The sequence below is a fragment of the Gopherus evgoodei genome, chromosome 6, assembly GCF_007399415.2.
Source record: "Gopherus evgoodei ecotype Sinaloan lineage chromosome 6, rGopEvg1_v1.p, whole genome shotgun sequence".
NCBI classification, from domain to species: domain Eukaryota; kingdom Metazoa; phylum Chordata; order Testudines; family Testudinidae; genus Gopherus; species Gopherus evgoodei.
The window spans coordinates 93,319,331-93,342,291 of NC_044327.1; the positions used below are offsets into that span (position 1 = coordinate 93,319,331).

Below are 22,961 nucleotides of genomic sequence, written 5' to 3' on the forward strand. Positions count from 1 at the left end.
GGCTCGAGAGTTTTTACTCTGAAAAGGTAGGGTACGTCCACACTACAAAATAAACATGTGACAGCAAGTCTCAGAGCCTGGGTCAGTTGTCTGGGGCTCATGCTACAGGGCTAAAAATAGCCATGCAGAAATTCCCACTTGGGCTGAAGCTCAGTCTCTGAAACCTACAAGGGGAAAGGGTCTGTGAGCCCAGGCTCCAGCCCAAGAGAGAGTGTTTACACAACTATATGTAGTCCTGTAGCATATGCTCCACAAGCCCAAGTCATCTTACCTGGGCTCTGAGATTCACTTGCTGCCAGAGGCATTTTTTCCCCCAGTGTAAATGCATTCTTAGGTACCTACAGGGTTAGGCAGGAGTTTTGTGGATCACAGTGGAGCCAAACCTGAGACTTAGGTGCTTAAGTACTTGCGTGGATCCCAGCCTTAGTATCTCCTTGAAAGAATGTGTTTAGTTTTTCGGTAGAATCTTTGAAGTTTTTTCAGCTGGGAAAAAACAGAAAGAAAAACATTTAGCACAGTGACTTCTATGAGCCACATTATTGTTAAAAGCTATATCTGCTACACATAATCTTTTTGCTTCATCAAAGGTCATGGGTTTCCCCTGAAAAAGGAAATTAATTGCTATTGCTCAGTCATAACTCTCCAAGAAATCTAGAAATTCCATTTCCTTTGGAGTCCTTTGGTGAAATGTTTTGCTAATGCTGTATTTTAAGACTAGCCTATCAGTGAATTATAATGTCTGATTTAAAGCCAATTAGAGTAATCAGAAAGACTACCATCATTACTTCAACGGCCTTTGGATTTAGTCTATAAACAGCTAAGAGTTTTACTTACCATAGTGCCATCCTGTGTAATAACTTACAAATAATTTATTTCCTCTTTACATCACAAAATGGTTATATCATAGCTGATATAAATGAAACCAATGTAAAGACATTCACTGATGGTTTTGATTGCACATTTTATTGTGGGTAGATTAATATTTTCAGTGGTTCATGATGTGGCTTTTGCTTGTTCTTGGCTCAAAACTTAAGGAATGTTTTTGTTTTGTTTTGTTTTGAGTTATCTAACCACAAAAGCTGTTTTTCATCCATTTCAGCAATTTAATTAAATGTAGATAGTTTAAAAAGTAGGATATGCAACTTGAAACTTGGCAAATAAAAACCTGTTAGAGACTGACTAGTTAGGGGCAGATTCTCAGATGGTATAATCTGGCACAGCTCCACTGTGCTATACGATTTACACCAGATCAGAATCTGACCCCTAATAGTTGCACAATTTTTTGAACTTGATAAAGCAAAAATATACACAGCTCACTTACTACTTAGTGGAAATGTGTGATATTCCAGAAAGGGTCAAACTTATCTAAATGCTTGGGGTAAATTAGATTGTAAAGCAGTTTTATGTAGGACTGGTTCAGTCTACCAAAATATATTTCTGTGTCTGTTTTGTATCATGCATCGGGGGTAGCTGTGTTAGTCTGTATCCACAAAAACAACAAGGAGTCTGGTGGCACCTTAAAGACTAACAGATTTATTTGGGCATCAGCTTTTGTGGGTAAAAATCCTCACTTCTTCAGATGCATTTACCCACGAAAGCTGATGCCCAAATAAATCTGTTAGTCTTTAAGGTGCCACCGGACTCCTTGTTGTTTTTATGTCTGTTTTAAGGACCTGAGCCTTCACTTCTTTGTCAGCAAAACTGCCAAAAGAAGTTAGCACTTACAAAATATCTTTGCATCTTTTTTCTGTACTTCAAAGAGACTCGTTGACATCAGAGACATGAATTGCTGTCAAAAATGTGCTTGTGATTCCGGAAAGTATCTTTCTTCAGGAAGGTCACTTAAGCATGTGCTTAATTTTAAGCATGTATTTAAGTCCCAGAGAAGTTTAAGTACTTTCCTGAATATGGATAGATTTAAGACATTCATGTTTTTAGAAGTGAAAATAAAATATTCAATTAATTAACTATCCATGATTGCCTCTAAGAAAAGCCTCTTCGTTTGATCACTAAGTTCTCTCAGAAAACTAGTGTTCCCTATGGCTACTGAACAGCTGTGTTCCAGCTGTAAAAATTCAGTTAAAGTAAAGTGAATAGCTACCACCTGATAAAATACACTCATTTCCCAGCATGGAAAATTATCTAGCTTGCACAATACTGTGCTTGATGTAAATATAAAGTATTTATACACCTACTGATTTGCTTTAAATTGGTCTAATAACTGTTATGGCAATGAAATAGCTCCTGATTTTTTCAAGGTTCATTTTTACTGCAGGTGATATTTATGTAAGCTTGGCAGAATTTGATTTTTATAATTTCAGTTAATAATATTGATGTTTATTTTAAGCACTTTTTTCCATTTTATCATCAATTTAAATTGTTACGTTGTGGAAATTATGGGGGTTTCAGATAATTGGTGATCCAGATAAGTTATTTAATGAGAGCAGACATTAAGATTTAAAAAGTTAAATTGTCAACATCACATGTCAAAATATACAAAGTAAATGTCCTTAAATCATACCCTAAGACATTTTCAAGCATCATTTTTCTTACTTTGCCTATCTATACATTTCTACTATTATCGATGGAAATATTTTTTCATAGGTTTGTGTGTGTGTACGGTGAAATTGACATTTACTAACAACAAATGAATCTTTCAAAGTCTATACTTATGCCACTGTATTTTTTTCCAATAAGATCATTACCACTTAATTATGAATAGCAGCTACTTTAAAAATATTTTACCCGCATAGGCATGTTTTAATTGATGATCGTAATTATTGATCATACAGCTCTACTGGAGTTACCATGATATAACCTGATTTACAGTTACTATCTTGACTTTCTTAAACCACATAAAACTGAAGCTTGGTTGTCAGACTAGAAACAATTTATTTTAGTGTTCTTTTTATATAAAATTACTATAAATTATGGGACTATTTTTGAGTTCTATGGTTAGGCCTGGTCTCCAATCTTGCCAGTTTTATACCTTTATAATTCAAGACTTATTCCAGAGTTACAACAGCAAGAATTAGATCAGAAGCAGGTTGCCCCTAGTTTTACAAGTATTTGAGGATTTTTTTTCCAGCACTAGATCAAAAAAAGAACAAATTTAAAAAGAAAGTGACATTTTCCAGGCAGATAATCTTTATAAAATTGACAAACCCTTTTGAAAACTTGTAGGAGAAAAGACTTATCTACATTCATTATTTTTAAATGTGAAAATTACCAATATATACATTTAATTAGTTTCATAATTTTAATTCTCTAGCAAATAAGAGTGTAAGACAACATCTTGCTTAATAAAGTTTATCACTTTCTATTCAAATCAATAAAATATTTCCCCTATATTGGACTATATGTAAGAAAGTGTAAAACAAAACACAAGCAAATGGAGTTTGAATAAATTATTTAATTTGAAAACCTTGTACTGAAAAACTATGCTTTCAAGGGATATGCACTTTCCCATAGGTTAAGGCCCCTTCATATACTTACCTTGAGCATAGAAGGCAGTGCTACCTCTCTGACTATTTGCATTTATTATACAATTTGTACTCTCTTTACAAGAGGTTCCAAAACTATGGTTTGTGAATCAGTGCTAGGCCAGCAATTACTTGTTCTTGGTTTACAGAGAGCTGGCTGGTCACTTTGTTCTGAAAAGGCGAGATGAAATGAAATGCAAAATTAGGATGATGAAGTTCTTCCATTAAGTAAAAAATGTCTATTGCAAGGAGGATAGTTAACAGTACATAAATACTTGCCTAATACTAGTTTTCTATGTAAGCAACTGCTATAGCTGTAATTTTATGGGCAGTCAAGGTGATCTATCCAATTGTGATTATGAGAGAAGATGATTCCTAAAACAAACTCTCTGTTAAAATATGAGTCAGACTATGAAAAAGTTGAAGAACCCCAGCTAGATGACTTAATAACAGTGGGGTTGTTTTTTTCTCGGGGGGGGGGGGGGGGGCTTATGTTATTGCTCTTTACTTGTTTGGTGTCCCCCCCACCCCCTTTATTTGAGCAACATTAAGAGTTTTGATTTACTTTGGGCAATGTGGGCTGAGCTTCTCTGTTTTATGCAAAAATAATTAATAAAAATAGTTTTAAATAAGAATCAAAGCAAAACCTTCTTAGGAATAAGGACAATGACTTTAACTCCCATCTGTTGTAGCTATTTGTTGCACCACATACTATTCTGAGGGGAAATTGCACACTAAACACCATAACGTGAGTAAGGAATTTTTGAGTGATAGCTCATCCCAGATGCAGCATCTGGTTTTCAACTTTTAAACAAGATTACAGCTTGGTTTATTACAGCACAAGGAGGTCAAGTGACTTGCCATAGGTCTCACAGTGAGTGGTTGATAGTACTCGATTTGAACCCACATTCCAACTGGCTCCCAAACTTTCATTGTATTGTTTTAGATAGTAAAATCTGTTCATGCCAAAACAACAAAGACAGTCAGATTAGATTTTAGGTTCTTAAAACTGAGTCACTCCAAAGAAAAATTCACTGAATCCTTAGAGCAATCCAATAACAGTGAAAGCCAAACTGTGCAACCCTGAATGAGTGCACTGGAGTGGAGAGAGACCTGCCTCCACTCCCTTTCCACCACTGTCACATGGGGGCAGCCATAAAGTGCCATGATGCATTTGACAATCTTCAGGGACTGCCTGTGGTACTAAAGCATAACGCGCTCAGGAAGTAGTGCCAACAAAAGCACCCAACACTCCTGAAAAGCATACCTGGCTCAGGGGTAGCCATGGCCCACGCCTTCTGCCTACAAGAAAGAAGGTGCAGGTTGTGCTGGGGGGAACTCATTTGCATTACTGCTTCTGGCCCAGCAGTCAGAGGAAAATTGCTGTGTTCCAGCATAAATGTGAGCCTGGGCTAGTCACGGGCACAGGAAAGGTAGAGCCATTCGCATGGAACAGAGAGATGTCTCAATGGCCTACTATATCTATGAGTTTCTGTGCAAGAGAATTAGGTAAGAAAGGGATGTGGCCAGAGGATGGACATATCTCCCCGCTCCACCAGGGCAGACAGTCTGGTTTGCATTAGTGGAGTGAATGGGGCCAAACACAGGTAGCCTGTGAAAGAGACATTGGTGAAATGAGCAGGCACTTCAGGTTGGGCAGAAATTCCCAGAGCAGAACTGCATGACACTCAATAGGCTAGGTTAGCAAGAAACGTTCTGTTTCTTGTTTTGTTTGTCTTTTTTTCCAAAACCAAAAGAAAGTTCAATGTGAGTGTCTGGGTTCATTCTGGTTTCAAATGAACTTAAAAACAAAGTGGAAACTGCAGTATTTCACCTGGTTTCTCATCAAAACTATAAATGGACCTAGGTTCACACATTTCAGCTGAGTTGGAGTTTGTAGTGAAAACAGGTGTGGTTTGGGGGGTTCCTATAAAAAAGCTCTAATTAAGAGCCCAGTCATGTAAGAACAACATCTTGCCAAGAATTCTACACTGCAAAAGCTGAAAAGCAGGTATTTTGCAGTTTCCACACCCTTGCCTAGTATTGGTCCTAAACTGATGGACTTGGAACAGACTGTTCATTAAATGAGCCTGCCTGAAACAAATTGTCCCAGATGTAAATAAACTTTCGCCCAGGTTAACCTGTCCCTGCCTGGAGCATATCTATCTGTGTCAGAGAGACCGCCCTCTTAGACAACTCCATTTCAGAAAAGACCTTCTATGGGATAATTAATGTGAAGTGTTATGTCTCCAGGTGCAAACAAATGAGATAAGCCTTTTTACTGACAATTATTTTAATCGGAAGAAAATAAAATGATAAAAAGGAATCAAGCTAGCCCACCAAATGGGTTCTCATTTACCAGCTATCCCCAGCTTCAACTGCTACCAAATGACAAGTTTTATCAACTTAGTCATAAGGAATGTTCCAGACCTTAAAGGAGCAGTAAATTCACCTGCAGTATGTCTACATTACATGTACTACAAAGGCACAGCTGCAGTGTAGACACTACAGTGACAGAAGGGTTTTTTGCCTCAAGAGGCACTGGAAGAATTCTTCTATTGATCTAGCTGTATCTACAGTGGAGGGGTCTGCTCAACGTAACTACATCACACAGGATGTGAAATTTTTCACAGCCCTGAGCAATGTATCTAGGTCAATCTAGTTTTTAGATGTAGACCATTATTGGTCCATTATGAAGGACTTGGGCCATGGCTCTGAGGTGGCACTGAGCACTCTCTCTCTCTCTCTCTCTCTCAGGTACTTGGCTGGCTGGAACTTGCTCACATACTCTGGGTCTAACTGCTTGCCATACATGGTGTCAGGAAGCAAATTCTCCCCAGGTGGCAGTAACCCTGGAGTTGTTTTGCCTTCCTCTGCAGTGTGCAGGTGTAAGGATTATCTGGATATAGCTCCTTTATTCATTTCCATGCCATTGCAGGGGTCTCAAGCAGTGGTGCACCTAGTTCCCTCCCCCATCACTTCTCCTGTGGACTGTAATACTTTGGTCTCACTTTGACATCTGGGTTTAATATGCAGGTGCTAGGTGGTGGTGGTGGTGCAGTTTGTCAGACTAAATGATCTAGTGGTCCCTTCTGGCCTTAAACTCAATGATTCTATAACCAGAACACAATTCCCACATTTCTTAGGGCAGGTCTACACTACAAATTTACAACAGTGCAGCTGCACCACAGTAGCACGTCTGGTGAAGATGCTCTAAGCCAATTGGAGAGACATCTCCAATTGGCTTAATAACTTCACCTCTGCATGAGGTAGTAGCTATGTTGGCAGGAGACGCTCTCCCACTGACATAGCACTGTCAATATAGGGGGTTAAGGTCATTATAACTATGTCGCTATGGGGTATGGATTTTTCACACCCCTGAGCAACACAGTTATACCAGAGTATATAGGGTAGACCAGACTCAGCCTCCATATAGTACATTTAGTAAGATCTGATTAGTGTCTGGTTGTCACATGGGAACCAACCTGAGCTTCCTTCTGGTCATGCTCCTTGCAGATCTATCCAAGTTATGGGGCAAAAGAATCAATATCAGGGAATTTCCTGCCCATAGCAGTGAGTTCTACCCAATTTAATCAGTATAAAGGGATATGTGATCTGGGCAAGTGTCAGAGAAACTTGATGGTTTTATGGCAATTGTAAGAGAATATATGGTGCTAGGACCCTGAAGAGTGAGGCAGCAATAGTCTGCTGATTCATGCTCCCTCAGGCTGATAGCTAAGGCCAGATGGGTCTCATTAGTTTCAATGCAGAGTGAAAAATGTTTTTTTGTCCCCCCTACCCTTCTGGCAATGGTGGGATTAATGGGTGAAATGAGATGTTTTGTAGGGTAAATTCTTAGACACAGACGGTTTGTAAAGAAGCTCAGACTACTGTTTGTGTTTGGTTAGTCTTAAATAATGAACAAAGAAAACCCCAGAAAGGGAGATAGTTTGAATGTTTAACTGTATGTGTGTTATGTTAAGCCATGGACTCTGCCAATTCATAGCAACCTTAAATAGCCTCTTACAGTGCAGAAAGAACAAATATGTTTCTACTGAATCAAGCCCTTGACTTACGCAGATGGTTATGAGATGAGAAAAAGATTCATTCTTTTTCAAGATAAACTATATTTTTTGTGAAGGAAGTGAACACTAGCCAAAAATCAAAAATATAATCCATGAATTCCTGTATTTTCTCAGTCTCTCATCCTGAATTAATAAATAAAAGTTAATCAAATACTTACGAGATGAGTAAATATTTTTCCTCCTATATATAAACCAACCTAGGTCAGATTCTAATGTTTTGGCTCTGTATTAAGGACTGTGTCTTTGAAAAGCTACTCAAGGTTTACAGATTCAAAATTAATTTAACTTTTTTTCTTAACTCTCTGTGCTTCACCCAGGCGATCTAGGTAGCTATATGCACATACACACACTCTCCAAGACTTTTCTTTTCCTGTAAAAGTAAAATCAGTCAGTCAATTCATGCCAGTGCCCATACACAATCTTATAACAACAAGTCAAAGTTCACATGGTGGTAGTCAACAAATTTCAGCAAGGTAATATATTCCAGCTTGCTACAAACTATTATAAATACCATAAGGGGAAGGCAGAGGAGCTCTCTTGTACACATTAAAAATATGAGGGAAAAAAACAATATTGTTGGGACTGAAAGGGGCTTAAAAATAGTTAAAGGAGGGAGTTTTACTTTGGTGTGTCTTCTGGGTAAAGAGGTAATTAATGATAATAATAATAATAGTAGTAGTAATAATTGCAATAGTAACAGAGTAGTTTCCTTAATAAATTTCTAAGTGCTTTAAGGTAGTGGGTATCATTAATCCCATTTTACAGTTGGGGAACCTGAGGTGCAGAGATGCTAAGTGAGTGGTCCAAGGTCAGCAGATCTAAGAATAGAACTCTGGTCTTCTGCTCCAGTCCCGTGCCCAAAGTCCAAACACTTCCCTCACCACAAGGGAACAAGACACAGAATGAGCCATGGGTGTTTGGAGTGCATAAACATTCAACTAAATCAGTTGTTAATGGACTAAAGTAAAGAAAAAAAACTTAAAATATAAAATAAAATATGGAATGGGATTGAGCCTGACCCTCCTCGATAATGTAGTTTATAAATGAATTCTGGTATATACTTTTGAGCACTCATAACCATTTAGCCACCAGCCCTGTGTAAGGAGTAGTGCAGACTGCGCTGTTCCAAGGAGAGCTGGGGGAAGTAAAAATCTTTCCCCGTGTTTACTAGTGTGCAGAAGGAATATGCAAGTTGCCCCATCCCTGGGTCATAGCTGGCAAGACCTGCTTCCAATTCCCAACTTTGGTGGTATTTGTTCCTCAATAGGCACTTGGATGGAGCAATTCCTTGATGCTTTAAGCACCAAGACATTTAATCGGCCTTGCCTTTGCACAGAGTGTGTGATGTGGCTACTTTTTGCTCACCCCTTTGTACTTCTATGTTAGAGTTAGGACCTAACATTCTGGCCCCTAGTGCCTAAACTGGAGAAAACAAAACTGTTTTTGGTCTACAGGTTGAAAAGGATTTTTATCCTCCACATTTATATGGCTAGGTGCATTTAGGGGCCGAAATTTGGAAGGTCATTTTCTGAATCATTCAATACTAGCCATTGCCAAAGGCAGGATAATGTATTTGATGGATTGAGCATGGCAGCTCCATTGTTTCATTACAAAGTGGGAGGGGCGGGAGGGTATTACAGTTGTCTCAGGACTGCTGTCTTCTGTTGCCAACACTCTGTACTATTTATAGTAGCTGCATTGACTTTTTCTGTTTGTTTGTTTATTAGCAGTCAACAACAAGCAAAGTGCATGGAGGAGCAAGGAAAGCCAGTGGCACTAGGTAGAGCACATCTATGACATGAGATGTAAAATGAAGGTCCTGCCTACTTCTTGTCATTGAATACCTCTTATCATTTTTCTTAAAAACAGGAATGATAACCTCAGGTACTTCTCTAAATTCCTCATTCCATTTACTTAAAAATTCACTTGTTGTTTCACAGTGAGAATATATACTCTACCCCTCTTTAAAAAAAAAATTGTGTAGCGTAACTGGTATGAAATAGCTGACATGTTTCTTTCCAGAGGTGTCGGCCTTTCAAAGGAGATATAGTGCAACTTGAGCAGCAGTCAGAACCTGTTTGCTTTGAAAACAATTACCCCTGTGCAGCAAGTGCTGAGTGAGTGGAACATGAATGGGAGTTCTAGAAGCAGAGGGCTAGGATTAGGCCTAACAACTGTAAAGACAGAATTGATGTATGGTGCTATGAAGAGAGAAATAGAGAAGTAATCAAGAGAAATCAAAGAACATTGGTATTGTCAATATAAAGATACCTTTGAAGTGACAGCCCAGTGACTGATAGAGTGGTTGAGCAAGAATTTAATGAGCCTTCCTCTGTGGTGAATACTAGTGTGAATCTGAGAGTACCCAAACGGAGCTGAAAGTGTTGGTGTTAGACAAAGGAAGAGACCTTCAGAAGGTGCATCCAATGGGAAAGAATCTTCACACTGTAAAATCAGCAGCTACTTGAGTTGTAATTGCAGAAATGGAAGTAAGTCAGATGGGGCAAAATCTCAAAAGATGAAAACAGCCTCTACATTCTCAAGGCTTAATTAATACTGTGAATAATATTACTCAGCTGTTTTTAGCACCTTACATTTTTCAAAGTCCTGTACAAAAGTAACTAGTCATTTCTCAAAACACGCTTGTGAGTCAGGGCTAGAAGGGATCACAAGGGTCATCTAGTCAAGATGCAGGCTCTGTTGTGTCTAAACCATCCAAGACAGATGAAAATCTCCAGTGAAGAACCTTCCACAACCTCCCTATACAATCTGTTCCATTGGCTTACTGTTCTTACATTTAGGATGTTTTTCCTAAAATTTAATCTACACCTGCTATGCTGTAGTTTGAACGTATTTCCTCTTCTCCTGCCCTCTGTGGCAAAACAAAGAATAACTTTTCTCCATCTTTTTTATGGCAGCCTTTCTAGTATTTGAAACACACTGTCATATCTTCCCCTTAATCTCCTCTTCTCCAAACTAAACCTAAACCCAGTTTGTTCATCCTTTGTTCATCTGGCTTGCATTCCATCCCTTTTATCTTTGTCACTCACCTATGGATCCTTTCCAGTTTCTCTACATCCTTTCTATACAATGATGAACAAAACTGGACACAGTACTCCATCTGAGACCTAACCAATGCCAAATAGAGTGGTACTGTCTCCTCCTATGACTTGCATGCTATGCCTCTGTTAATGCAATCTAAAATTGCATTTGCTTTTTTTTGCAACAGCATCACATTGCTGACTCAAGTTGAGGTTGTGATCCACCACAACTCCCAGATACTTCTCAGCAGTGCTGTTGCCAAACCAGTTTTCCCCCATTCTGTATTTGTGTATTTGGTTTTCTTCCCTAAGGGTAGCACCTTACATTTGTCTTTGTTAAATTTCATTTTGTTGTCTAAAACCATTTTAACTTATCCTCCAAAGTATTGGCAACCACCCCCAGCTTTGTGTCATCTGCCAACCCTATCAGTATGCTCTCTATACCTACATCCAGGTCATTAATAAAGATATGAAACACCAGACCCAGAACACATCCCTGTGAATCTCACTTCAGACATCTCTTCAATCTGACATCATTCCATTAATAGTTATTCTTACCAGAATGTCATGTGGGACTGTATCAAAAGTCTTGCTGAAGTCCAGGTATATTATCTCATTCCCTCTATCTACCAAATCAGTTACCCTGTCATTAAGGAAATCAAGCTTCCTTTGTTCTTGGGAAATCCATGCTGGCTGCTAGTGATTACCCCCTTCATCCTCCAGGTATTTGCAAACTGATTGTTTTCTACCTTGCTCTAGTAACTTCCCAAGTATCGAAGTCAGGCTGACTGGTCTATAGCTCCCCGGCTCCTTCTTTTTTCCCTTTTTAAACATGGGCACTATGTTAGCCCTTCTCTTGTCTTCCAGGACCTCTCCTGTCATCCATGAGTTTGTAAATATTATTGCCAGTGGCTCCAATATTTCTTTAGCTAATTCTTTCAGTACCCTTTGCTGATTAGCATCTGGCCTCACTGATTTGAATTCATACAAATTGGTTAGAAGATCTCTGACTTATTCTTTACTTATCCCGATCTGCATCCCTTCCCCTTTATTGTCTACAGTAATTTTGCTAGTCATCTGGTCATGTTATTTTTTATGAGAAGACTGAACCAAAGTAGGCATTGAGCAGCTCTGCCTTCCTATCATCTTCCATTACCAGCTCACCTTCTGCATTGCGCAGTGGGACCCACACTGTCCTTGATCTTTTTTTTTGTCTGACATATTTGAAGAACCCCTTCTTGTTGGCCCTAACGTTTCTTGCCAACTGTAATTCATTCTTTGCCTTAGCTATCCTCATTTTGTGCTGACATGCTCATGTTATTCCCATGTATACTTCCTTAGTGACATGCCCCTCATTCCATTTCTGGTTTTTAGATAGCTAAAAAGCTCCTTGTGCAGTTGCATTGGCCTCCAGTGGCTTGTCTTATCTTTCCTCTGTCTTGGAAATCTTGATGTTGAGCCTCTAGTGTTACATCTTTTAAGAACTGCCAGCTCCCTTTGATATGTTTTCTTCCTAATTGATCTTTCCATGGGACCTTGCCTACTATTTCTCTGAGTTCAGAAATCCACCTTTCTGAAGTCCAGTGTCCTTGTTTTGCTGGTCTCATGTCCTCCTTTCCATAGTATCTTGAATTCCATCAGATCATGATCACTTTCTACCAAGTTTCCGACCATCTTCGCATTCACAACTAATTGATCCCTATTGGTCAAAAACAGATCCAAAATAGATGACCCCCTAGTGGTTTCCTCAGCTTTTCGTATCAGAAAGCTGTCCCCTACACATGCTAGGAATTTGCAGGATGTATTATGTTTTGTTGCAGTGGTCTTCCAACTTCAGGAAAGTTAAAATCCCCATTAATGCTAGCCCACATGTGTTAGCTAATCTTGTTACCTGCTTGTAGAAAGACTCATCCCCCCATAACATTGCTACTGGTCGTTTCCCTTGTTATTCTCACCCCTAGACTCTCAATAGGCCTGGCACTCACTTCCCCTTGGACCTCAGAGCACGTGTACACATTACTGATGTACAGCACAACACTTCCTCCTTTTTTCCCATGCCCATCCTTTTGGAACAAGTTACATCCCTCAGTGCTGGTGCTCTAATCATGAGTAGTCTTTGTGATGCCAACTAAGTCATAATTTTCTTCATATATCATGACTCCCGGTTCATCCAGTTTCCTTCAATTTGTCTACAGGCAACAAAGATATTTGGCAGACTGCCCTGTTGCTTTTCTTTTTGCCTTTTTAATAGTTGTGATTTCTAGACCCTTCTCCAGAAATTAGCTCCTTCCCCTTGTCGTCGTTACTTGAGCCTATATGCACATTGGCCAGATTTTTTTTTCACCATCTCCCATAAGACATAGTTGGCCAGATGATGTTCTTCCCAGTACACCTCTACCTCGATAGAACGCTGTCCTTGGGAGCCAAAAAATCTTACCGCGTTATAGGTGAAACCATGTTATATTGAACTTGCTTTGATCCACCGGAGTGCACAGCCCCCCCTCCGCTCCCCTCCCAGACCAATGCTTTACCGTGTTATAACACGAATTTGGATATATCGGGTCATGTTATATCGAGGGAGCCGTATATTTCATAGATGGATCCCAGTCCTGCCCCATAATCTTTCTTGGAACATCAGCTCATTGTCAAAGAAGCCAAAGCCCTCTCCCCAAAACCATCTGTGTGGCCATGCATTTATTTCCATGTTTCAACGGGCCTTGCCTGGGCCTTAGGTAAACAGGTAACAGGGAGTAGGTAAATATCCTCATTTTATGGTTGAGGAACATGAGATGCAGAATGGTTTAATATTACCATGGCTATGATTTGACATTGCTACCTTTCTTATTGTTGTGTTACATATGAAGAACACAAAAGGAAAGTAATGAGTGCGGCTGAGAAAAAATATCAAAAAGAGACAAAAATTCAGACTGGTAAAGTGCCTCCAAATGAAAAAGGAAAAACAAGCAAGCAAAATCAGTGTACAGCTCTACCACTAATGATACTTTACCAAATAGCTAAACACAACAGGTCATTTCTGCCTTTCAAACAGAATTACAAACAGTGAATAGGTGTGAGGTAGCATGTTGAGAAGTGGATACACTATTTTGAGTAAAATAATAACAGGATATAAACCACACTTTCTGGGTGAATCAAAATAATTCTGTTATCTTTATTTCTTTGCATGCACCTCTATCTCTTGGTTTCAGATCTGATCTGATATTAAAAGCAATGTTTTTCCAGTAGTATTTCCAACCTGGTTAAACCAAGAGGTATCAGAAAATTCATGTGCAAGCTTAGTCTTCTGAGATACCCAATTTAATTTTTAATGTTTATTCAGATCAAACCTAGAAACTTTTCGAGATTCTCTTGTTCCCTATGTTCATAAAACGGAGGTCATGTAAGAGTTGTTTCCCATAGTAATTGTATCACTATGGATTGAAATCTCTACTGAAATGCAGTGGTTCTGCCACATACACCTCAGAAGCTCATACAATGAATTCTGGGAGAGTTACACAAGTTCATGTGAGGGCTTAATTTGGCCCATGATGCCAAATTCAGACCTGTGGTAAGAAGGAGCAAACTATAGGCAGATTTAGATAGTAAAGTGATGAGCATTATAAGTATATCTGTAAATAAATTCAAGTGTCCTGATGTAGTGACTTGGCTCTCGTTGACTTGATTTCTGAAACTATAAAGAACAGAGAATTTTGAAACTAAGCTCTGCTGAAGGTCCTGCCCCTCACAAAATAAATATATTGGCGAGAAAGATGAGAAAAAATTATGTGACCATTTTGAATTTGATCATGATGTTCCATTCTCACAGAGTACAAAGAAATTGCATGTTATATTATCCCTGAAGGATAAACCCTTGCAGTGGTAACTATAAATAGTCTGCCAGTTTCAAACCCTGAATGAGAAAGGCAAACCATATTACGTGACTCAGACACACACAGTTTCCTATGAAGAATACAGCAGCATTGTTATTTTTAAAGCAAGTCCAGACTGCTTAAGAAAAATAACATAGAGTCGTAACTTGCCCACTCTTCTGAAGTTCATGTCAGAGGTGGCCTGAACTAAGACCCTGGGTCAGAATTCTATCACACTTGTGGGAAGCTCCACTCCAGAGCCAAACTTGGCAGCATGCTCCTCTCTCTGTAGATCCAAAAAAAAATTGATTGGGATTGAGTTTGGGGTTCATACTTTGTAACTTGTGCCCATCTCCAGTTACAGGCAAAATCTGGTGACATGAAGTGTAATTAAAAATGCAAACAAAATTGACATGATCCACAGTAGAAAGGATGTGGTAGATTATGGTACAACAACAGCAAGAGCAAAGAAATTGCATGTTTTTGATAAGTCCCCTGCAGACCTTATCCAGGCTTGGAACCCAACCTACTAAGAGGCCCTTCTGCCCCTCAGTTAAGCAGCAGAACTTTGTGAGAAGAAAGTGAGAAGAACTTTGGTTTTGCACTCCATCGCTGCTGTGTGTGTGCTCTCAGCTCAGGGATCGGATCAGTGCTGAAGGCAGCACAGACTAAAGCAGTAGACTGAGCATCAATCTCTCATGTTGCCAAAGGCATTTACCTCTCCAAAGGAATGGAGGAACAAGAAGTGTGTCACCGAACTGGCTGCTGCTACACAAAACTATATTCTCGAACCTTCTCCTAGCATGACCTTGGAATCCATGAATCTACGTGCAATGTCAAAGCATCTTCCCCTGTGTGCCTGAGAGCACATATTTGGCACTGTTGTTCAGGGGTATCATCACACACATAACACCACTTTGCAACAACATTGCAAGTGATGTTACATCAGTAATGTTACAAAGAAATAAAAGGTACAATGCAAACGTATACCTAACTTAACAAGCTAGGTGAATTCAAAGCAAAATGTCTCTTGTCACATGATTTTGCAGTCTTACTGACTGGATGCCTTTCAGCCAGGAACCCTCACCCAGTCTAATGTTCCTTTCCTTGTCCTTCAAGCATCATGGATGCCGTGGCAGAGAGAAAGGGCAGAGAGATCTGAGGAGTTTGCTTCCCTTTCTTATAGCAATTCTCTTCTTTGAGAATCATCTCTAGCTGGGGTTCAGGCAACAGAAAGTCTGTGCATGGAAACCTCCAGCTATTCCATTGCCAAGATGTAAATTTCTCACTCACACACATCTTCCTGTCAAAGAATGGCCACTTAACCAGGCGATAGTCCATTTGATTATGTTGACACCTGGCTGAGATTTTGGCTAGCCTTTTGTCTTTGGGGAACCGTCTGAAGCTATTTCCCCTGGCTTGGAACATGTCTTGTACAGTAGAATTTTATATCATGCAATATTGCCAGGCTTATCTAACTGAGACAATAATGTTCAGCAGATTCTGAGTTTTCAAATGATATCTCATTTGTACAAAATTTATCTGAGCCTTGTAAAAAGGGTAAACATAAAGATATAGACTATCACAACATACTGACATTCTCTGGTGATGCAGTGGTTTGTGGACCACTGCAATGTGGCTCCTACCATGGGATATGAAGTATGGAATGCATCTACAAGTTAGACAGGTACAGTAGGCAGTAAGTTGTAGAGCCTGTGGAATTGGGGCAGATTGAGGAAATAGTCTCTTCTTTTATTCTTTTTGTTTCACTTCTGCCTGTAGGAGGGAGAAGCACAGGTTGCAGGGGGGGGAAATTTGGAGGAGGCACCGAGTTCTTAAATAAAAGGGACTACCTTAGTGCCAAGTATAATAAGAATGTTATGCATCCTATTTAGCCCTACTCTCCCAGACCCCCAGTGCAGTTAGTGTTGGTAACAACAGATATCAGCTAACAGACAGTATTTAATATGTTTGCAATATGTGAGTTGCAGCCTGAAAGAAAGCTTATACTTTGAAGGATTCTTTCACAGCTAAAGAAACATTTAATTGATTTCTAAATAGAAATCTCCATATTATCTTTGGAATAAATTAAAGCAGCCAAATCTGCTTAGGCCAAACAATGGTTTTATGAAGACATTTTATTCATTTAAGTCACTATATCCAAGGGTTTAAAAAGTATCATAAGTCAAAGAAAGGAGACACCATCTCAGTATAAGTGAAAAATATTGCGCTTGCTATTAACAGAAGAATATATGCTGCACTGGCAATAATGCTTTATGGGTAAAGCATTAGTGAATGGTTGTTTAAATTTAAAAAATATTTTATCAACTGTATTTGATAAACCTCGTGTACTTTGTGGGCCACCCAGTATTAAAGAACAAGCAGTTTTATTGGATTAATTTGGCACTGCCAGTCAACCATCTGAAACTAACTGAACTCCCAATGAACTTTCCCACTAGGTATCAGTTCTCAAGAAATGCTCCGGATGGATTCTTTAAGTGGCTGGTCTGGAAAATGGAGAGGTTAATTCCAGGATTATGTAAGCACCCCAACTTTTACAAACATTAGTTTCTGATAGATTGGGGCACATAATTGGCAATACTGAAGGATGGTCTCCTCCTTCATCTCATAAAACTATGCCTAGATATTAGTGTAATCTACAAATGATGACAATAACATATCGTAAAGGGCAATGGCTGTAATTCCCAGTTCATTTTCATATGCATCATAAGTATTTTCTTCTGCTTGATAGAGGTCTCCTGCTCCTGCCACTTCATAGACTGTCTCTTGGTCATTTTCTGACTCCTGCTGACTGACTGCTTCTTGGTAGTCTGACTCTTCAGCTTTGTAGCTGAATTCTGGCTCATGTACAGTTGAATATATTGTATTGGAATTCTTGTAGGTTGCCTCTGACTCATATGGAACTGCATCCTCATAAACTTGGCTTGAGGGCAGCTTCTCATCAGCTGGCTGTGGGGTGGGAGATGGAGGTGGAGTTTGTTTTTTGGCTTTAGCTTGTTCTTCTAGTTTCTTTCTCACCACCTCATGTTCACATTTCTCCTGGGCCATTCTTTGCGCGCTCTTAACTTCTCCTTTCCTTCTGTCTTCCTGTTTTTTTCCTTAGATAGGTTTTAAAAATTAGCTCGGATGTTGCTTGTTTTATTTATTATTCACAGTTTCTACTGGCTTGGTCTTCTGATAAGTTGATGACAGCTTCTCAATCTACTAGAATTCTTTGAGAGCATGTGGACAAGGGGGATCTAGTGATTATAGTGTATCTAGATTTTCAGAAAGCCTTTGAGAAGGTCTCTCACCAAAGGCTCTTAAGCAAAATAAGCATTCATGGGATAATAGAGAAGGTTCTCGCATGGATTGGTAATTGGTTAAAAGATAGGAAACAAAGGGTAGGAATAGATGGTCAGTTTTCAGAATGGAGAAACGTAAATAGTGGTGTCCCTCGGGGTCTGTACTGGGCCCAGTCCTATTCAACATATTCATAAATGATGTGGAAAACGGGGCAAACAATTAGGTGGCAAAATTTGCAGATGATACAAAACTACTCAAGATATTTAAGTCCCAGGCAGACTGCAAAGAGCTACAAAAGGATCTCTCAAAACTGGGTGACGGCAAGAAAAATGGTAGATGAAATGCAATGTTGATAAATGCAAAGTAATACACATTGGAAAACATAATCCCAAATATAAATAAAATGATGAGGTCTAAATTAGCTGTTGCCACTCAGGAAAGAGAGCTTGAAGTCATTGTGGATAGTTCTCTGAAAACATCCATTCAATGTGCAGCGGCAGTCAAAAAAGCAAACAGAATATTGGGCATCATTAAGAAAGGAATAGATAAGACTGAAAATATATTGCCTCTATATAAATCCATGATTCGCCTACATCTTGAATACTGCATGCAGATGTGGTCGCTCCATCTCAAAAAAGATCTATTGGACTTGCAAAAGGTTCAGAAAAGTGCAACAAAAATGATTAGGGGTATGAACAGCTACCGTATGCGGAGAAATTAACAAAACAGACTTTTCAGCTTGAAAAAGAGATGACTAAGCAGGGATATGATAGAGTTCTATAAAATCATGACTGGTGTGAAGTAAGTAAATAAGTAAGTGTTATTTACTCCTTCTCATAACACAAGAACTAGGGGCCACCAAATGAAATTAACAGGCAGCAGGTTTAAAACAAACAAAAGGAAGTTTTTTTCTCCACACAATGCACAGTCAAGCTGTGGAACTCCTTGCCAGATGATGTTGTGAAGACTATAACAGGGTTCAAAAAAGAACTAGATAAATTCATGGAGGATATGTCCATCAATGGCTATTAGCCAGGATGGGAAGCTATGGTGTCCCTAGCCTCTGTTTGCCAGAAACTGGGAATGGGCAACAAGGGATGGATCACTTGATGATTATCTGTTCTGTTCATTCCCTCTGGGGAACCTGGCATTGGCCACTATCAGAAGACAGGACATTGGGCTAGATAGGCCTTTGATCTGACCCAGTATTACAATACTTATATTCTTACGCATGTAACTCAGTGGAAAATAGAGTGTTCAGTTGGTTCGTGACATAGAATCAGAAGTAGGGCTGGCTGGAAAACAACAATTAGTTTTTTGCACAAAATTTTGCACAAAAAACCAAGAGAATGAGACCCACCCTGAAATACTCCATGGCCCAGTGGCTGTGTCACTCATCTAGTAGACCCACTCTCTACTCTGAACCTGGGTGTCCTACATCCCAGGTGAGTGTCCTAAGGCATCATCTGAGAAACCTTCCAGATGAAATTTTCATTAAAGCCAATATGTTTTTGTGAAATATTTCTGTTCAGATGAGACTGCATTTTTCAATGGATAGGAGTTTCATTGATTTTTTTTCAGCCAGCGCTAATCAGAAAGCTGTAATGTATACCAGAAATAAAACTCACTGGGTTCCAGAAGAAAACCTGCTGCCTTACTCAAGTTGCATTTTATTTTTTGTGGTAGCAGGTGGAGTGAAGTTCTTCTTTGCCCCTGTGCACCTTCATATCTGCAGACTTCCATTAGAAATTTTTTCAACACTACTTACTTGGCCAGGATGCTTACTTACTATTATGTGATGCAGGGCATCCTCCCAGAAAACAAAGGACTGACACAAAGCCCATACTGAAGTCCAAAGAGCTTCCCTCCCCAACTCCCTCTACCTATTTCACTTTTACAGGGTTTGGATCAAGCCCTATGAGCTTAATATGGTTTCTCACTTTTTTTTTTTTTAAACAGCCCCCTTTTACAATGCGTTACCAGATCAGAGGCCTTGAAGCTCCCATGGCAAAGCACAATGGATTGTCTTTCTATTTTCTCTCTGTTCCTTCTGTCTCTTTTTTGCTCCTGGGCTCCCTTTATTTCATGTTTCTGGCCCTTCCTGGTTTTTGCTCCCTCATTTCCTGATGGCTCCACCTCCCCGCATCTGAACATGAGGTGGATCCACTGGTGGCTCTCAGAGGTCTGACCACTTGTGCTAATGTGGCTATGCTGAGTTCTGAGGGAGCAGAGAACATTCTAGAAAAACTTGGGCAGGAGGTTACTGAGTGAGTCTGTATCTTTTAATAAGAGACCAGTAAAAGACAGTGAGCACCTTTGAAGGGGCTGCCCCACTGCTCTGTATGTCTGGGAGGGACATAGCTAGGCTCAGACAGCTTTTCCTATACCCACTGTCCTTTCCTTTTGTCCTTTGCCATTCACCCCCCTCCTGTAAACTAATTTGATACCTATTGTCAATACCGGGCGGTTGGGGGGGAGTGTCAGACCTCCCTCTCAAAACTCACTCACCAGATTGAGAAATGCTGGATTACAGTTTGAGGCATCTTTAAATCCCTGTTCTTTATGTCCCACTGCAATTCAAAATATCGGGAATTTATATTATGTATGTCACTATTCTTCAGCACTTGTTACTAGACTAGAGAAGAATTCATAATTACGCACTTTTCTGACATGCACAGAAATTAGCAATGCTCTTTGAGCAAGAGACTATAATCCTGTACTACAGTGCCATCCTTATACCCTCCCTTCCCCTTTGGTGTCTCCATTGTAGGGGCATGGCTGAGGGGAAAGGATGTTGCCAGAGAGCCCCTACACTCCAACTGGAGAGCTGGCCTGGCCTATGATTAACCCCAGGGGCCACCCCACTCCTCTGCTGCTCAGAGTGCACCTCTGCCACAGCAAAGGACATAGCCCATAACCTTGTTCTCCTCTGTCTGCCAGGCTTTTTCCTTCTTCCTCACATGCACTCTTATTTTTCCACCCAAAACGTTCTCATTCACATGTTTGTTACACAGCACAAGCATTTCAAGAGGAATAATTGTTACTATTCCTGATCTCCAAGAATCTTTTGTCTCCAAGAATCATGATCTTTTGTAACAATTAATTCTTGGTGCAAGTGCTAGATCAGAGAGGTTAGTCACAGATCTAAGTTTGCTTCATTATAGCTCTGTATAAATACATGCTAGCTAGTATAGGGGCTTGTGGTTTGCAGAAAGTACACCACAAATAACAGGAAGCCTCAGAAAAATAATCTGGGCTAAGAGAATAAACAGTGGTTCTTCTTAGTTTGCTAATCTTCTGAATATTTCCATTTTTAGAGTGTTCTGACGTGTCTTTTAAAATGTAATCTGAAAATCTTCATATAATTGCAGCACTCAGTAGCTCCATTCCACTATATTTAAGATTAGGTCAATGTTTCCATAATACACCCAGTTTCTCAAGGAATTGTTATGATTAAAATCATAACATTTTCCCCTATACTAAAATCTAGCAAGACTTCAGTCTTATGTAAATATATATTTTTACCTCGATATCTTTAAAAATTAGTTTGGTCTTTTTAGTTTATATGGATGTGACCAATGATGGTTTCTTGTGTATAGGACATTGTAAGGTTCCTTGGATATCAGGCCCAGGGCACCCCCTTCAGTGACAGTGGGGAATCAGTGCTTGCACCAGGTGGGTTGATCAGGCTTTCTGGTTCACAATTAAGCCACTGGGCAAATGGTAGCTCAGGCCTCCTGGATGAGGGCAAAGCAAGTAAGCAGACAAGGGCTCAGGCCTTCGGGGTAATGGCTGAGCAACCAAATTGTCTCTGGCTCACGCCTCCTGTCCGAAGGGTTGGTGCTTATCCAGCATTGAGTACACGGCCAAGGGTAGGGGGACCTAGGTCCACCCTGCTCCACTGGGTCTCAGCCCAAGGCTCTGGAAGTGATGAGTGATCCTACCACAAGACTGGCGGGGAAGTGTCCCTTGTCTCACAGCAGCACAGCCGAGTCAATGTCTTGCTTTCCTGAGCCACTTCTTACTGGCATCTGCTGAGTCTTCATCTCTGTGCCAAGCAGTTCACTCTCCACTTCCTCTTGGGATGTCTCCATCTCCCAGGACAGCAGCTGGGCTTCTCTCCAGGACAGCTCAGGGAAACTGTCTCCTGCCACAGCTAGTCATAGGCTCCACTGAGGGTTTAGCTCCTTGGGAAAGACTTCTGGCTCCTTCCCTCGTTTGCCTCCAGCTGAGCTGAAGGACCCTGCTCTGGCAAAGGGGGCAGGGTTAGTTGTGCCTAACAAGGTGAGTTAACCCCATCTGTCCTGGAAATGAGGCCACTCTTCCTCATTACGGACATAGATTTGCTTCTTTAAGTGTCCTTTCTCAATGAGACATTGACAATCTCTATCAACAATATACTTGGTTTTTCTCTGTAGACCTTCACCAGCGAGCAATGACCTGGATCTTGAGTACAAGCTGATGGCCGAAGTGTTCCTCACATATCCAGTGTCCCAGAGAGAGCAACACTAGCCAGACTCAAACTCAAGCATAGAAGACTTATTGTTTGTCCCCTCCACCACATTCTTTATTTCCTTGGAAGCAAACAGTTCTGACAGAATCCAAGCAATTTTATCTGAAAAGTAGGCAGGAACTTCCTCACAGCAGGGGGATCTTGAGTCAGCCCTAGAGCAGAGACAGCTTGGATTTCCCAAGCTTCCCACAACCCAAAACAAATCCACTGATCAAGATTTTGCAGATGCTAAGGCAAAAAACCATTTCCTTGCCTCCTTCACAGCCACAGCATACAATTTTTTAAAAAACTATATCCCAGTCCAAAAATCAAATTTACACCACCAGCACCGTAGCAATACACACATGCTTTTATTGCTGCAGGTCATCTATAAACCATTGTGACCCATAAGACCAAAGCTAGTGAAGAGGGCACTTAGCTATGACTTTATGCACGGTGGAGGAGGAAAGAGTCTTATAATATCCCAACAATCCACCAATAAAATGGCCAGCCAGAAAAACAAATTGAATAAAATTCACAATTTCCATTTTATCTGTGTGACACAATGCTGTTCTTTCTGCAGCCACGTAACTGAGATGAGTGCTCCAGGAAGAGCAATACAGAAAATGTGCCCCATACCAAACTTTTAGAGTATATTGTGCTCTTTAATACCAATTGATCTTATAAAT

General features: G+C 40.0%; 1 long non-coding RNA gene and 1 pseudogene across 1 annotated transcript in view; both read right to left on the reverse strand.

The window, feature by feature from the left end:
* The window catches only part of LOC115654013, an 81,228-nt gene extending 80,751 nt beyond the window's left edge, over positions 1 to 477 (reverse strand). The window contains exon 1 of the long non-coding RNA XR_004001070.1: positions 343 to 477. This is a non-coding gene — a long non-coding RNA (uncharacterized LOC115654013). The remainder of the gene's footprint in view (positions 1 to 342) is intronic.
* Positions 478 to 17,114: 16,637 nt separating this feature from the next.
* On the reverse strand, positions 17,115 to 21,874 carry LOC115654047 (annotated as a pseudogene).
* Between the last annotated feature and the right edge of the window lie 1,087 nt (positions 21,875 to 22,961).